General features: G+C 34.4%; 1 protein-coding gene across 1 annotated transcript in view; it reads right to left on the minus strand.

Annotated features, from left to right (window-relative positions):
- Positions 1–7,634: 7,634 nt before the first annotated feature.
- LOC107034844 (protein FAM170A-like) overlaps positions 7,635–16,876 on the minus strand; it is a 591,285-nt gene continuing 582,043 nt past the window's right edge. Inside the window, exon 20 of the mRNA XM_072957842.1 lies at positions 7,635–7,691. The gene's annotated coding sequence lies outside the window, so the exon portion shown is untranslated. The remainder of the gene's footprint in view (positions 7,692–16,876) is intronic.

Below are 16,876 nucleotides of genomic sequence, written 5' to 3' on the forward strand. Positions count from 1 at the left end.
GGAGACAAAATGTGACTCTACACTGACTTAGATTTATCAATTCAATTTATTACATCTTTTCTTTTTTAATTAAAAGCTGGTAGATAGTCAGTCACTCTGGAATGTACACTCTATCACTTCTATCAAAGCCTTTAATATGAGACACAAACAATTTCCCTATTGGAGTTTTTTTTTTTCATTGTGTTGGCATCATTTCTGTTTATCAGATTAAGTACTACAAAGGAAAGAATGTTTGGTGGGTTGAATGTCTATCTTCAAACTCAGTTAATCATGGCATAGCAGAAAAGTGAAAACTTAGGCATTACAATTTAAGTGGTGACAGAAGAACAGCTAATGAAAGGCAGATGAAAAGAAACCATTATTTAAATAAACATTCAGGAAAAAGTACTAGGATATTTTATGTTACTAAAATCATAAATAGTTCAAAATGGGGTTTGTATGAATATTACAAATCTGCTATCATCTTTTAAAAGATTTTTAAGGCCATTAGCCACAGAGATCTGAAACTTTTCATTGAATATTTGAGAAGAAAGATAAACTGTTTACTCTGTTTTCCATTTTTAGAGAGATATTAGACTACAGTTCTAAGAAATGGCATAATGGATAAAAACAAAGTCGTTTGAAGCAGGCATTTGCAGTTAGAAAGATACCTTATTCCCTTGAGTAAGTTTAGTAACCTTGGAACTTCATATTATCTGTGATAAGGATTTAATAACAGAATCCACCTTATAGGGGTTTTATGTGACTTTAATAAATTGATTCATTTAAAGTTTTTAGAAAAACTTGCCATATAGTATGCATCCTACCAATTAATGTTATTATTGTCATTATTATTATTATTACTATAATTCCATATGAAGCTATTGTTCGGTAAAATTTTGGAACTAATTCTTGTCCATTCAAAACTTACTTTAGGATTAATTTATAAAGTGTTTGCTCTAACATAACAGGGTTTAAAAAAAGAGAGATGAGGATATAATAGACTAGAGGCTTCTCACTCTCCAAAGAAATCACCACTAAATCAAATCATCAATATTAATTTTAGAAAAATATGCATATCCTGACATCATTTGAATTGGTGTTATGTTGTTACATACGTCTTGGACTAGTTATGAATACAGTTAAATGATTAATATTGCTTAATTTTACTTTCTATAGTGTACATATATTGGTGTAGTTCACACCTTATGTTCTGAATGTTATAGATTTGGATATTTGTAGCTTTGCCCTGGACAGCTAAGAAATGAGATCCAGATGAGATGCTTTCAATTCTTAACTACATGCCTTCCAGAAACACTCTCGGCCTATTTCTTTGAGTATTTATGAAGCTTCTTACAGGTTAAAATTCTACAATTTGAAGTGCAATAATGTAACTATGGTTAGGAGGCTAATTCATAGCAATAAATTAATATTGTATAATTAACTTTAAACCAAACTCATTAAAAAGTATAAAGGCTTCAGTTATACCAAGAAAAATAAGATTTAAAATATAGGAAATCTCATTTATAATAAAATAATCTATTGTATGAATTTTTAAAATTTTGTAGTTCGTGCTTAAGTTCTGCCTCCACATGTTGTGTACAGAGGCAGGAGGTTGTTAAAAAATAAATGTATCTACTTAACTTTTAAGTGTATATTCTATTTCCCTAGTTAGGTTGTACAAATCTCAAAATCAGGAAGCTCAGGTGTGTATAATCTAACTGGAAAAATAAAAAATATATTTAAAAGTTATGTATCAATAGTTTTATTCAGTATGTAGCTATGTTCTCTTTAAAAAGTTACCTCTAAAGTTGTAAAAATATTGTGTATACTTAAACTTGCATTTTTCTACCTAGATACATTTAGTGCAGGAAGTCTACATCTCAGGCAAAGGAAATGATGTGAACTCAAGCTTTATCAAGGAGTAGTGAATAGACTAGTTTGGATGGAACAGAGGGTTTGGAGGAGTGGACAGAGACACTCCTTTCCCCACCCCACCCCCAAAACATAAGAGCTTCAAAGGATGGAGAACTTATTGCTGAATGTCTTGAATACCTGGTGAAGATATATAACGTAACTTCACAGAAAAAAATGGGAATGATTACAAATTTTAAAAATATGTATATATAATAAATGCGAAGTGTGTTTTTGCTGAAATGTGTCTGGCAGCTCTGTTAAGGTAAATTGGATATGAGAGAATGGAGTCAACAAGGTAGCTAAGATTGGTTTAGCAGCAGTAGAACTGTAGAAGGAATAAATGCAAGTGATGTGATTTCCTCAAGTGCTAATCTATTCTTATACATCGTTGCATCTTAAGCACATTGTATACAACAGATGCTTAATTTTTTAAATATAAAAACTTGATTGTTGAATAGGTGTTGGAAGTTTAAGAGATGGGTAGGTCAAAAGCAATTCCAAGTTTTCAAGCTTGGGTGATTGAAAATAATACTGTCAAATAGATTTACCTTTCGGGTTTGCTGATTGGGAGAAGGTAATAAATTCAGATTTATAAATTTTAAGTTTTAGGTGCAGAGAGGTCAGTGACTAATCTATACTAAATTGAGTGGGAAAAATATCAACATACCCACTCAGATACTTGTGAAACTAGTTTCTCTATTTTCCGATTGGAATGAAATTCCAGTTATTAAAAAAAAAAAAGTCACTTAATTCAACTATCAGTAGTCACTGGCCATGCATCAACAGTGTGACTATTGTTTTGCTGATAGAAATTTTATTTTTATTTAAGCTTTTATTGTCGTGGTAATGATCAAAGACGCCAATATCATTGTGTGTTTGACAAGAATTGGAGATTTAAAGATACATAGTAGACAGGACCATTTCAGTAGCTGAATCAATAATGTGATGACACAGTGACATTTTAGAAAATAAGATGCTAGTGAGGAAGACAGGAGACAGATGTTCAGCAGTAAAACATTACCAATCACACACACATTTTCCAAATAAATGCGTGTAATCTGAATAAATGACTTGGATAAACAAACTATGTTTGGGGATGTTCTTTCAGAATTATCTATTATCCGACACAACTCACCATCTATTTGATCTCCTCTAGGGAGGGTTGGAGGAAGTGACTGAGTCATTGCTTAGGGTCATCCATTCTTGTGGAAGAGCTCTCTTGGGCCTGATTCACACAGATGGTTATTCAGTTACCTCCCTTACTAAATCATTTGTAATATCAAGTAGTGATTCTTCTCTGCTGTACAATATGCTCTTCAAAAATAACAATATCAATATAGTCTTCAAGATTTGATGTTGGCTGAATTGACTTGTAAGAAAAAAGAAATTTAAACATTTCTGTCTGGTTTAAGAACATTAAATCTTCATATACTGGGTTAACTGCTTAATAAGCTTATACTAAGAGTATTGGTATCCTCTTATCCTCCTCTTCTTAATGAACGTGTATTTTTCATTTACTTTTTTTAAAAAAATTAAGCCCATGGAAATGGCAAAATTACTTTATTTCAGCAATACTTAAATTTTATTCACGTACTCTGAATTGCATTCCATAGTGATGGATCTACTAAATAAGTTGAGAAAGTGGCTTGAATATCATCTGTTTCTTGAAGACAGCACATTTTTATCTCTGGCTTTGATCTTTCACTCTGAATTTTATACTCATATATTTAAAGTTCTAAGCTGTATCTTTAGTTACTAATAGACATAGTAAGATTATATTTGAAACTGAACTCATAGTTTCCCCCTACAAGCCTGTTCCCCTCTTTCTTGGCTGTAGCTCTGTAAATGGCTCTTATATGCACCCTGTTGTTGAGTCTAAAATGTTGGCGATATCCTTACTTAATAGATCCCCCTCAAATAATATCCAATCAGCAAATTCTTTGGCTGCTCTTTACTACTGTGACTTGAATCTGGACAGATTTCACCACTTTACTTCTACCATAGTAACATCATATCTTGCTTGAAATACAGCAGAAATCTTTTTTCCCACTTTTTCCTCAACATTTCATTTTCCATATAACTATTGAGATTATCTCTTAAAACCATTAAACAGGATATATCACCCCTCTGTTTAAAAACATCCAATGGCTCTAAACAGCAATCAGGGCCCTTACTGTCAAATAGTAGAACCAGTTCTTACTAATTCTGGCAGCCATTTTTCAAGATGGTTCTCAGTTATCCCATCAACCTAGCAATGCCTGGTAATCGTACTCTTCTGCAGTCTGCTCCCATACAGGATAAAGCTGACTTGTGTAACCAATGAGACATTGTTGGAATGGTGACATATGATTGCTGAGGCCAAATCATAGGAGAAATTGCAGTTTCCATCTTGCTTTTCTTGGATCACATTCTCTGGAAGATGCCAACTGCCATATCATGAGGGTATTCAAGCAGCCCCATAGAGAGGTCTACATGGTAAAGAACTAAGGCCTCTTGCCCACACCCAGTAAGAAACTTAGGTCTCCTGATAGCAGCCATGCACATGGGACATTGTAGAAGCAGATCTTCCAGCCCTGTCAGGCCTTCAAATGAGTAAATCCCTGGCCACATCATGACTGCAACCTCATGAGAAACTCCAAACCAGAATCTCTCAGTTAAGATGTTTCCAAATTCCTGAGCCACAAAACTATGTGAGATAGTAAATATTTATCATGCTTCCAAGCTAGTAAATTTGCAAGTGTTTGTTATGCAACAATAGATAACTAATATGTTAATATGTTTGGGAAATTACTTAACAGAAAGATACAGGTAGTTTGAAGAATTTCTAGGGGAATTTGGAGAACCAGGTTCAGGACAACAGAGCCAGGGGCCACATCAGTCATACTCAAGAACTGATCCACTGATGATACTATGACGCCTTTGCTGCTGATGACTGACATAGTTAACTTAGGAGTCTGGGTACTGCCATCAACTGCTCCTCCCAAGGAACTCAGTCTCCCTACAACCATGGTCACTATTTTCTGTGACTCTTTTAAGTGGAAACCAGAAAAGTTTGTTTCTAGAGTGCAAAGTGTAAACTTTTCACCAAAGTTCATAAGATGGATAAAGTATTTTCCCATATAAAGATGGTCAAATACTGGGCAGCTGGAATAAGCATGTTTGGTAATGTTCTATCTTCTTATTTCAGTAAGAATAAAATATAAACATTTTCCTATGATTTATAAGGCTTTATTCAGTTGGGACCGTTTCTTTCTCTAACTTCCTTTTCCACCATTCTCCTCCATATTCACTGTGCCCCATCAGTTGGAAATATTTCTATTTTTCTGACATGTTAGCCTTGTGCTTACCTCTGTATTTCCACGCTTACTATTCCCTCTGCAAGAAGAATGTTTTTTTCCTAAAAACTTCACTTCACCGTCTGGATTCTTCTCCTTCAGCCCTCAGATTTCTTATCCCCATCTCAGAGAGGTATTTCCTAATCATCAGAGCTAAGTTGTAGTGATCATTCTCTCTCCCACTATTGTAATTTTTCCACTTTTAAAAATTATTAGCCTGCTTGTTAACTGTCTTATTATTGGTCACTTGTTCTTGAATGTCAGCTCTTAGGGAATAGAGATGTCTATTCTTGTCCATTTTTGTATTCCCAGTGCCTAGAATAGTGTCTGGAACTTAGTATGTTTTCAATAAATAATAGTTACATAAATGGCTGAATAAATTAGTGGATTAATTAATAAGAGTAATTATACCTCATCTTTCCATGATCTTTAAATATATATAGATAATGAGAAGATAAAACATTGTAACTTTGTAAGTCCTTTTTGGAAAAAAGTCTCTGGGAGAAAAAATGGGTACTTTAGAATAGACTTTCCTTGCCTTGCAGAAATATTTACTCTTAGGATAAAGATACTGTGTTTATTTCTCTGGAAACTGTTTACCTCTTCTCTTTTCTTAATCATATCTAAAGATTTTCCAACCATGTGATATGGGTAGGATTAACTCCACACAAACACCTAACCAAGTTACGGGGTCATATTCCCATTATCCCCACGTTCAGAGGTTCACAAGGGAACTGGGTGGTTCAAGGAAGTGTAAGATTTTATGTGGTGGTTGCAGAAAGAGAACATATGTCTGCCCCTCTGTATTATGGATAAAGAAGCATGTAACTCTGGTAACTAATCTGAGAACGCAAGGATGTTTAAGTTTAGAGAAAATTCACATTGTGAAAAAGAGTGGAGAATCAGAATGAAATTGGGAACTTATTAACATTATTGGGTAACTACGTCTTTAATTTTTCAGATACCTAAGCTACTAAATACCTTTTTTAAAATATATGTTCAACTGAAGGCAATTTGCCTAATATAGTTTCAAATAGGGATTACGTTTTCTGCTTCTTCTAATGCTTTATGAGGATTAGTCTTTGAGCACTGTATATATTTAAACAAATTGGAAGCAGATCTCCTGTTTATTAGCCTTTGATTCCCATCCTCCTCCTGTGTTAGACATGAATCTTCATAATTTAACAGGATATATGGGAAACAATCTGAAAATGATAATTTTATGGTTAAAATAAGGTAACAGGCTGACATTTTCTATGTACATAGTGACAATTTAAATGAATAATGATTTTATGCTCGTAATAAAATGCAAGGACAGTTTTATTCCTTGATTGAGTTATGTCAGTGTTGCCAAGTTCGGTCCGTGTGCCCAAACAGCCTGGTGTCAGAGGGCAAAATTGTTGATAGCAGCCCAAGAATGATGATTTACAATATGCCAAACAACCAAATTCAACTTGAATTTCCAAGTCAATTTATGTATGTAAACATAGGAATTACTTCTTCAGACTTTCTCAACTATGATGCTCAAGAGGTAGATTTTTTTCTTACAGAATGTGAAAAGAAATCATTTTGCATATTCCTTCATTAACTATTGTCACTATATGTATTAACTATATAGATATACACACATGTGCTTATTTATATAACCATTCTGTTTATCCACACAAAATATGCTTGCATACAGGACATAATATTTCTCTATAAAAGTATATTTACTTGAAAGTATGCTATTTTCTAAATAGTTCCCTTATATAAATATACATAAATTGTTTTTATACAACTATTCTTCTTATATAAATATACATAAATCTGATTTGTAGAGAACTTATTTGAACAATGTGGCATTGACACAGTAATACAGGAATGTTACCATGGTAAACTACAAGGAAAATTCTTCAGTAGAACATTTGACTTTTTTTTTTATTTTGATAATCTAGTTAGACTGAAATGCAACCTAGAAAATAGATATGTGGACTCAAGTTGTACCCAGTAAATCTATGGATACTTATGAACAAGACAGAAGGATTATAATAAGAATAAAGATGTTTTTGATAGAAAAATTTGTTAAGTAAGTGTGAAGGTAGATAAATGATGGGAGAATTTATTTTTAAAATGTTTTCTGTAATTCTGTTGTCACATTAAATTTTCAATTTATGAATAGCTATAATAAAATTTGCAAGGAAAAATTTACAAATAATATGCATTTCTATTCTGAAAAATAGTTTTACAAAGAGATAGCATTCTCATTTATCAAAAGGTTATAAGGCACTATTTCTGGAAGAAAATAGTTTCATCCTTTAATACTTTTCCATCATGTCCCAGTGATATCCTAGCCAGGTAAGCTGCACAGATTTGGTACCTATGGACAGCAGAGTAGGCTCACAGTGAACGTACTGACTCCTCCAAGAAGTAGGACTATGCTGGCTTCTCAGCTGTTCTGTTGCCATTCCCCTAGTGATGCTTTGGGGTCCAAAAAAAGAGAATAAAACCACTCAGTTGAAAATACTTCAAGTCCATCTTTCACATAAGTAATGAGATAATCTTCCCCTAGTGATAAAGTAATCTGTTGATACAGAAAACAATCTAAATGTTCTAGGTATTTTCAATCTAGTATAATTTTGTTTTTCTAATCTTAGAAACCTGAAGGCTGATTTTTTTTTTTAAGAAACACATACAGTCTTTCAATTTGATTATTTATTTACTGATTGATGTTTATTTTTTATTGAAGTGTAGTCAATTTACAATGCTAATTTCAGATGTACAGCAAAGTGATTCAGTTATACATATATATACATACATGTATTTTTCATTTTTTTTCCATTATGGCTCATTACAAGAAATTGAATATAGTTCCCTGTATATAGTTCCCTGAATATAGTTGCCTGCTGTACTGTAGGTCCTTGTTGTTTATCTATTATGTAAAATGTATATCAATTTTCAAATTTGTTTTTGTCTTTTTATTAAAAAACACTATGTGCAATTTCAAAAAATTAAAAATATTCAGTGAAAACAAAATGCCACCTCAGTTTTCTAATCTTGATTATCAGAGTTGATCAGAGTTACTGGTTTCTTATGTGTCCTTCTATAAATATTCTATATCCTTCTTTATATGTCTTAGTTCAGATGTGTGAGCATATTTGTTAGGTAAATTTTGCAATAGAATTTCTAGGTCAAGGAGTGTTTAAGTCAGGGTAGGCTAGGTTACATTGCAGTAACCAACAGTCCCAAAGTTTAAGAGATATAAACCAAAAGTTTAATTTTGATTCATGCTTAATGTTTACCCATGGTCTGTTGAGGTCTCCACGCAAACTGCAGTAATTAAGCAGCCAGTGTCTGAATCTTGCTGGTCAAGAATAAGCTGTAGAGTCGGTCCTCTTTTATAGTCTGTATTTGCAAATTTACCTCCTTGTTAAAATTTGTTCATAACCACCAAGACAATATTTACAGTGCTATTGTGGTCATTTGTCCACACGCACAGAATGGCAACGAATTTAAGCTGCCCAATGTTGATGTTTCCAACTGAGGTCAAACAAGGTGACACAGTGCCCTCTTGTTTCTGCTCTCATACTGTGGCTTTTATTGTGGTCTACTTAGTGCCACTTTTTCATGTTTTGTTCTTTTTGTTACTAATTTTGCTTTTTAAAATGGCCCCAAGTGTAGTGCTGAAGTGTTGTCTAATGTTGCCAAGTGCAAGAATGCTGTGATGTGCCTTACAGTGAGAATTGTGTGTGTTAGATAGGCTTTATTCAGACATGAGTTATAACACTGTTGGCTTGAGTTCAGTGTTACTGAATCAACAATACAGTGCAACCAGAAAAAGGAAGAAATTTGCTTATCTGTACATGAGGCTAAAGTAACACCTATAATATTAAGATTCAAGCTATATAGTAACATCTAAAGCAAAGGGAAAGATGAAAATATGGTTAAACTTGTGGATTCATGAAAGAAGAACCAGTTAAAGAATAGTGGAGAGTGTGGTTGCAAGGCTGAAAAATAGTATCTTTAAGGTCATGTAACACAGGATCGAAAAAATTTTAAACTACCATTTTACCATAAAGAAATACTGCATTTAATTATTTGAAAGAAATATACATTCAATAATGTATCTTTAAGCAGATACATGTATAAAACAAATATTAACAGTTGTATTGATAAGTTTCTTTCCATCAACTGAACTGTGAACTTCTCCTAGGAGCAATGAATGACTTAGTATTTGCTGCTTCATTATTTATAAAGACTTTATAGAATAGAACTACCACAAGTAGTGAGTTAACTATAGCTTGCATTTGCTCTTAAAGCCCAGAAGTGACACACATAGTTTCTACCCATATTTCATTGTTCAAAACAAGTCATATGACTATTACTTGCTTCAAGGGGGTAAGGAAGAATAATTTTCCTACAAGAAAGAGAAGTGGATATTGGTAAATGGTAATACGTCTACCAAATAGCATTGAAAATAGCCAAGTTCCCTCCAAGCCACTTGTGTTCCTAACAGCCATTTGAAGTGCCTGTTTCCCTACACACTCACCTGCTGACACTAGTAAGGCATCAAAAGGGGATCTTTTAGTGCTCTCTTTCTCTTGTGTAACTTTCTGGATTACTGACAAAGGAGAAATACTACTGTTCCTTTGAGAGTTTCCTCTGATGAATTGTTTCCCTCATTGTCATTTTTTTTGGCTTGTCATAAGACTGCTAACTCTATCATGCGTGGCAAGATATTGGTAAACGATTATTTCTCTGGGTAGCAAAATGATATTACTTATATTTGTACTATTATTTTATCCAGATGAATATCCTTTTAAAAATTATCAAGCAGGTTTAGAGTCTTAGATTTATTTTGGCATATAGCAGTGTACATGAGCCATTGGAAGGTTGCTGGAGGAATAGATCCTGCCCTTGGCGTCTGTTTAATGTTTTAAGATCATATGAATGCTCATTCAAAAAATTCTTAGAGGAGTAAGTTGTTTACATCTACCTTTATTTTCAAGGTGAGGACTCAAAATCCTTCTTGTCTGATTGTTCTTTCAATTACTGAATGAAATATATCAATCTCTCTTTATAGTTTTTATATTTACTTTCTATAGTTTTTTTTCAGTTTTTCTTTGTTTTGAGACAGTGTTATTCTGTGGGAAGGATTTTAAATTATTGTATCATTATGCTGGGTTGAATCATTTTAATTCAAATAAGTTCCCTTAAAGTCCCTTTGTTTGAAATTAATAACTTTGGTTAATATTTGCATGACATATCTTATTTCATTCCTTCAGTTTGTTTTTCTCTACCTTTGTGCTGTTAATGTATCAAAAAGCAATTTTATACAGCTTGACAATCTTTGTCTTTTTACTGGAATTACCAATTGCATTTACATTTAATTCAATTACTGATATTTTTGAAATTAATTCTACCATCAAACTGTGCTCTTCCTTGACTCCCTCTCCCAAACTGTGTTGTTCAGACTGATAGGTACAGCCTCTCAGTTTCAAATTCCTTAGATGTACTTCAAATACCACTCTTATGCATCACCTAAATTATGGAAGATGCATAGAGAGCTCTTAAGACCCTTCCTTCATTTGGATTAATGTAGAAAGAAGCATTCTCTCCCCATCCCCATGGGGTAGTACTAGCTCACTGACAAGACTTTCCAGGGAAATCTCTGTAACTATTAAGTTTCACTTTTTCAAAAAAAATTTTTTTAGGTGAGGTGGCTGACCTTGTAGAATCTGGGAAACATTTCTCATGCTCTAGCATTGGTGAACTAACATCTCATTGTTGGATGTAAAACCTCTATAGTTCTCAGCCTTTTGGACTTTAGCCAAAAGCAAGATAGAAAGATTATCATTTTAAACTCCTATTGTATTACCTCCTTGAGAATGTTTTGGTGTCCCTAGATTTTTTTTTTTAATATTATTGCACTTTCAAACTTAAAGATTGGCATAGATTTTTGTTTTTCTTTAATTTCATTTGCCTTGATTAAATTAGTTATTTTTAAAATTGAGATTATATCAGTTCGTAAAAAGTGTGTCAGAATAGATCAAGTGTGGTTCCATTGAAATTACAAACCCAGAGTTTAAGGTCATTTTAAACATTATGTTAATAGAATGAACTTTAGATTTGTAGAAGTTCAGCTAAAATTCATAACTGCAGTTTGAAAGAGACCGTTGGCAGTAAGACACACTCCTAAATCCTAAAATTGAAAAGATTATTTTCCTTACAAAATAACTACTCCTTGACAAAGGACAAATAACTTGGTCTAATGAGAATTTCAAATTTGTGATTGCTGTCCCATCTCTTTTGTACCAGGGTAAGAAGGTATTTTCATACAATATTCAAACCACTAGGCTGCAAACTTACATTTTAATTGGCTTGTGCACGTGTGTTCTTTCTGTCTCTCTTTCACATTCTGTCTTTCTCTGTTTACTTACATAAATACATAATTAAAATACAAGGGAAAATGTGATGTTTAGAGAGCTCTCTTCTCTCCTTTAGGATGCTTTTGTCTGATTTGTAGAAGGCTGTAGGATAATAACTACATTAATATTTAAGTTTATAGGTAGAGATTAAAGCCAGTGATTAGTAAAGATATAAGGATGAGTCTGTCTTGATTTTCTTTTTTATTTTTATTTATTTATTATAGAAGTATAGTTGGTTTACAATGTGTTATTTTCTGGTGCACAGCATAGTGATTTGGTTTTATATATATATATATATTCTTTCTCATATTCTTTTTAATTATAGGTTATTACAAGTTATTGACTATAGTTCCCTGCACTAGGAAATAGGTTCTTGTCTTTTATCAATTCTGTATATAGCAGTTTGTAACTGTTAATCCCAAACTCCCAATTTATCCCTCCTGAGAAAATTCTCTTGATTTTCTAGTGGAGGTAAAGAATGTGCAAGTTTATTTGGCGATAATGGTAATGGATAACAAGAAGGAAATTGGAATTTGTTTCCTTTTTTGCATAAGTCTTAATGACATCCACAAAATTCTTGTGCACTTGACTGGCATTCAGTAAGCATTGGTTGAATTGGAACTGGACAGCAGAAGAATGGTTCTGACATTATCATTGGTATATCCGAATGAGCATGGGAGCCTACCAATGTTGGCTGACTTCATTTCAACTTCTGCTCTCCATAGTAGATCAGCTTTGCCAACAGATTTCCTAATACGTGTGAGTGAAAGTTGTTTTGCTTTGCCTGCCAAACCTACATTGATCCTATGCATTTCCTCCATTACAGCAATCTTTGTCATTTTTAATGGCTTCTCATAGTTCTGGGGAATGTGGACACAACCTTTCTCAACCTGAAAACGATTAGCTAGGCAGGTGGGAGGCAAATTGTGAGATAGACATTGGAATTTATGAATTTTTCTCCCTCCAGTATACAACACTTTGGCTGGAGAGCGAGAAAAGCCACTTCTCAAATTCATACCAAGGCACTCAAAGCATGTCACAGGAAAAGAGAGAGGCAGCCTCTCTGACACAAAACTTGAGGTGAATAACATTTCTTATTTTTATCTCTACTACATGGATGAATGGAGAAAGCCTTAAGGATTTCGAAGCATTTTTTTTAAAAGTCACATGGAAAGATATTTTCTCAAGTTTTCTAACTTTATTCTTATACAACATTGGGCTCTATATCTCCAGGAGTTGCCAGAGGAAATGATATAAACTTTTTTTTAATGTATATTTCTAAGAAATATCTGAGTGTGACATTAGCATTCAGAAGGAACCATATAGTTTTTAATTTATAAAGGATCTGTAAGATTATCAGCTGTACTAATTCCCTATTCAATTGATAAGGAAATTGCTATTCCAAATAGCTAGATGATTTGTTCAAGGTCATATGACTAATTTGCAGGGCATTCTGATTACTAGTGTTTTGCTTTTTTTAAAAAAAAATTATGTCTACCACTTCTGTGGTTGGATTTTTTTCCTTCTGGCAAGATTGTGCTGATTCTTAGCAATGAGCATGAGTGTCTTGAGACATAAAAAAACGATCTGCATCCAAACTAGTCCTGTATTTGAATTTAACTATATCAGAAAGTCATTATGAATTCTAATGAAGCAAGTTTGAGTATGGAGTGTAAGGTTGGAGTAACAGGCTGACAGAAGAGAGGTAAATAAAAGAGGAATTCAAAGAAAGACAGTTCTTTGTCACAGTGTATTATGTTCTGGATGATGAGTCCATTCACAATGGGTCCTGGTAATGCAGTTGCAAGATCTAGGGTTGTGTGCACAGCTCTGGTCTCAACAGGGAATGAGGATACTAGAAGGGAAACCAAGATAGAAATAAAGTTTCTTCAAAATCTTTCAACATATAATGAGGGCAGGTAGGGAATATTAAAGTGCAAAGACCACAGAAGCCCTCAGTGCTTAATCCTAGAGCAATGTATTCTGGCCCTATTGACAATAGTATCATGTCATCTGCAGGGACCAAAAATCCTGATCTAAATGTAAACCAGCAAGAATCTACCCAGGAGCTAGAAAAGGGCTGAGCGTGCAGGCAGTATCACTATCAAGTCAGTGGTGAGGGTCTGGGAAAGTCAGGAGCTCATGGGAGGAGGAGGAGACAGACAGAAGCAGGTTTATTCCCATGGCTTTTGCTGTGGTGGAAAGTGAAAGTCTTGTAATAAATTAGCAGTGACTGTTTCTTCTTTTTGTTTGTTTTTGTTATTGTTTTCTGACTTTCCACCCTTCTCCAGAAAGGAGCAGCTTCTTCTTGCTCACAGGTGACAGGAGGGACTCCTGGATAATTCTACTCCAAATCTACTCTAGATTTAGCCTATGTGTATTATGGTTAGTTTGTGTGTGTGTGTGATAAATACATATAAAGTATGTATATAAAATATATGTATAAATATATAGAAATGAATATATATACATATGTATACTTTTATATCAAATCCATTTTATATATTATATATATTTAATATAATATACATATATACACATATGTATTTCTGTGTGTGTGAATGTGTGTGTGTGTATATATATATATATCTCAACTCCATTGAAACAAGGGTAGAAGAGGTTTTAAGCACTGGGGGGTAAGCTAGTGAAAAAGTACTGGAGGACTTCATCAGGGAGGCTGGTCAATGTGATTAAGCCATCTGTGTTTGCTAACTGGTACTTTTCGAATAAAGACTCCCATCTTCTCACAGAGACTTGAAGCCAGGGGCCCTATCTTTGTTGATGATTTCAATTCAAAGGAATGGCTCTCAAGTCCTTGAGAAAGACAGTCCTGGGCTGGAAAGCTGGCAAGCGTCTGGGAGATTTACATCTCAAAGGGCAGAGAATTCATAGTTGCAAGTTTATTAAAGTAAAATGCTCAAAAAAAAAAAAAATTGAGGTCAGGAGCCTATATTCAGGAATAAATCTATTTAAAGTTTAGTCAAGCTGAGGGGAAAGTTAAGGCCATCTTTGTCAACATATTTAACAAATATATGTAGTCAAGTGAGTTGGTTAATGCCAAACATGACTAGAATACAATAAATATTCTAATTTTTGTAATAAGCTGTAAACACTTAAATATATTTCTGCTTATCCTGCTTTTAAAATGTTATCCTTTTAAACAATCAGCTATGGTTATAATTTTAAAAGAAAAAAGGTAGAAGAGTAGAAAGCTAATACTCAAGGGAAGCACATAGTAGTTGATTGATGGCAGCAAAAGATTTAACTTCTTAGTCAGAATGGAATCCTCCTTTCAAGCAAAGGTATTTACGAGCCTCATGTATCATTAACACTGAACAATGCACCACGAGTCACGCAAAAACAAAGGAATTACAAACATTTTTGACAGAATTCTTGCAACCAGAACTAAAAATAATGCAGGCAGCAAAAGAATACTTCCTGCATAAACAATAAGTGGGTGGTTGCAATAAGAAAAAAAAAATTTAAAGTTAACTAAAATAACACTTAATTTACCAAGAAAAAAAAAAACTTGTGTTTTAAAATCTTGAAGAAGTCAAAGATACTGAAACAAATGGGACCGTCTTGTTTTAATGTTTCAGTTTTGGTTGCCATATTCTAAGTTTTTTTGTACTTGCTGTAGTGTTATCAGTACTTGGTAAATATTTGTAGAAAGAAAGAAAAATGGTAAAAAGGGGGGAGGGATGGATGGAAAGATTGGGGAAATAAAATAACTTCCATAGTAACGTAGATGAAAGAAGACAAACATTGAGTAAGCATTAAGTTTACACCCATATTGGTAGCCTGAAATTGACTACAAAATCTGGAGAGATTTCATACAAATTTATACAACAATATAGAAAAACATTAAGACTTATCTCCTTGAGAGATAAGAAGACTCCATTTTTAGTTATCTCCAGCATATCTTCTAAGAGACTTGAAGGCTAATCTCACAGATGTGGGTTTACAGTTACACAGTCGGAAAGCCTTGGATCTTGCACTGAAAATCAAAAGTTTGAGTGTCTTGTGTTTTCAAGAAGACACTCTAAGGACGAAGGGTAGGAAACCAACTGCCTCTCTCCTCTTTAATGAACAAAGAAAAAGTAGTCTTAGTTTACTGAGGATTTGAGTGCTAGATTCTTTTACCTTCATAGAAGGAGGAAAGGGAGGGAGACACAAGGGAGAGAGAGAGAGAGGAGAGGGCAGGACAGGGGGAGGAGGGAGGCTGGATGAAGGAAAAATTCACAGATGAAAAAGCTGGAAAATGTCTCACAGCAGACTGAGCACCTTTCGGTTACCCGCCCAGGAAGGTTCTCAGGAGTAGCAGGTTTCTATTTCTTGAATCTTGTGAAAAGATAAACACACATTACCCTACAAACTCAGGAAAATGCTCAGTTGCCCTCTGGTTCAGACATGAGAGAAGAGACTAGAGTTTAAGAATAGTTTGCCTTTGATTTTTTTGATTTCCTGTTGAGACAGATTCTCTCTTCCCCAGGCTAGCAGTGGGGGCTGTAGCACCACAAAGTCTTAGTAACTGCTTTTCAGCAAAAGAAAACAGTTTTCCTCTGCATTGTTGTCTTTGTTCCTCGTCCACTGCTCATTCCCTCTTTCCCCTCATCATTTAGTCCTCAATTCTAATCTCACATGCAGAGTGGTAAAGAAATAAATGCGAGGAATCTGCCAAGGGCATATTCAGGGGGTGCTTCACATGCACACACTTTACTGTATCCCCCGCCCCCGCTGAAATGAGGAGTGTGGGCTGTGAGCTGCTTACTGAGATGAGGTATAGAAGGTGTCGACTGAAATAAATGCACAACCTAAAAGTTGAGAGTTATGTTTTATTCGGTGGACAATTCTGAGGACACAGCCCGGGGTTAACAGCCTCTCCAATTGCTCTGAGGGACTGCTCAGAAGAGGTAGGGGAGGAACTAGGATATATAGGAGCTTTACAACAAAGACCAGGTAGTTGGAACATTAAAAGATTACTTGTTAACTAAAGCAAACCAGACATCTCAAGTTAAAGAATTTAGCGCTTTTCTATGTACGGGAGGAAGCACACATTTGGGCTCACTGAATTAATTCCTTTGACAAGCACCTAGCTATCTAGGGCCAGTATCCTGTCCTTTCTTATTCTGAGTCCCCTCAGGGTGCACCATTGTGAGTGGCTGCAGAGGCTGGGCTGCAGGCTTGTCTTCATGGGGGGGTGGCTGCAGCCGCTGATGATGGCTTCAGCATTCTTTG

Source organism: Vicugna pacos, chromosome 3 (genome assembly GCF_048564905.1).
Source record: "Vicugna pacos chromosome 3, VicPac4, whole genome shotgun sequence".
NCBI lineage: Eukaryota > Metazoa > Chordata > Mammalia > Artiodactyla > Camelidae > Vicugna > Vicugna pacos.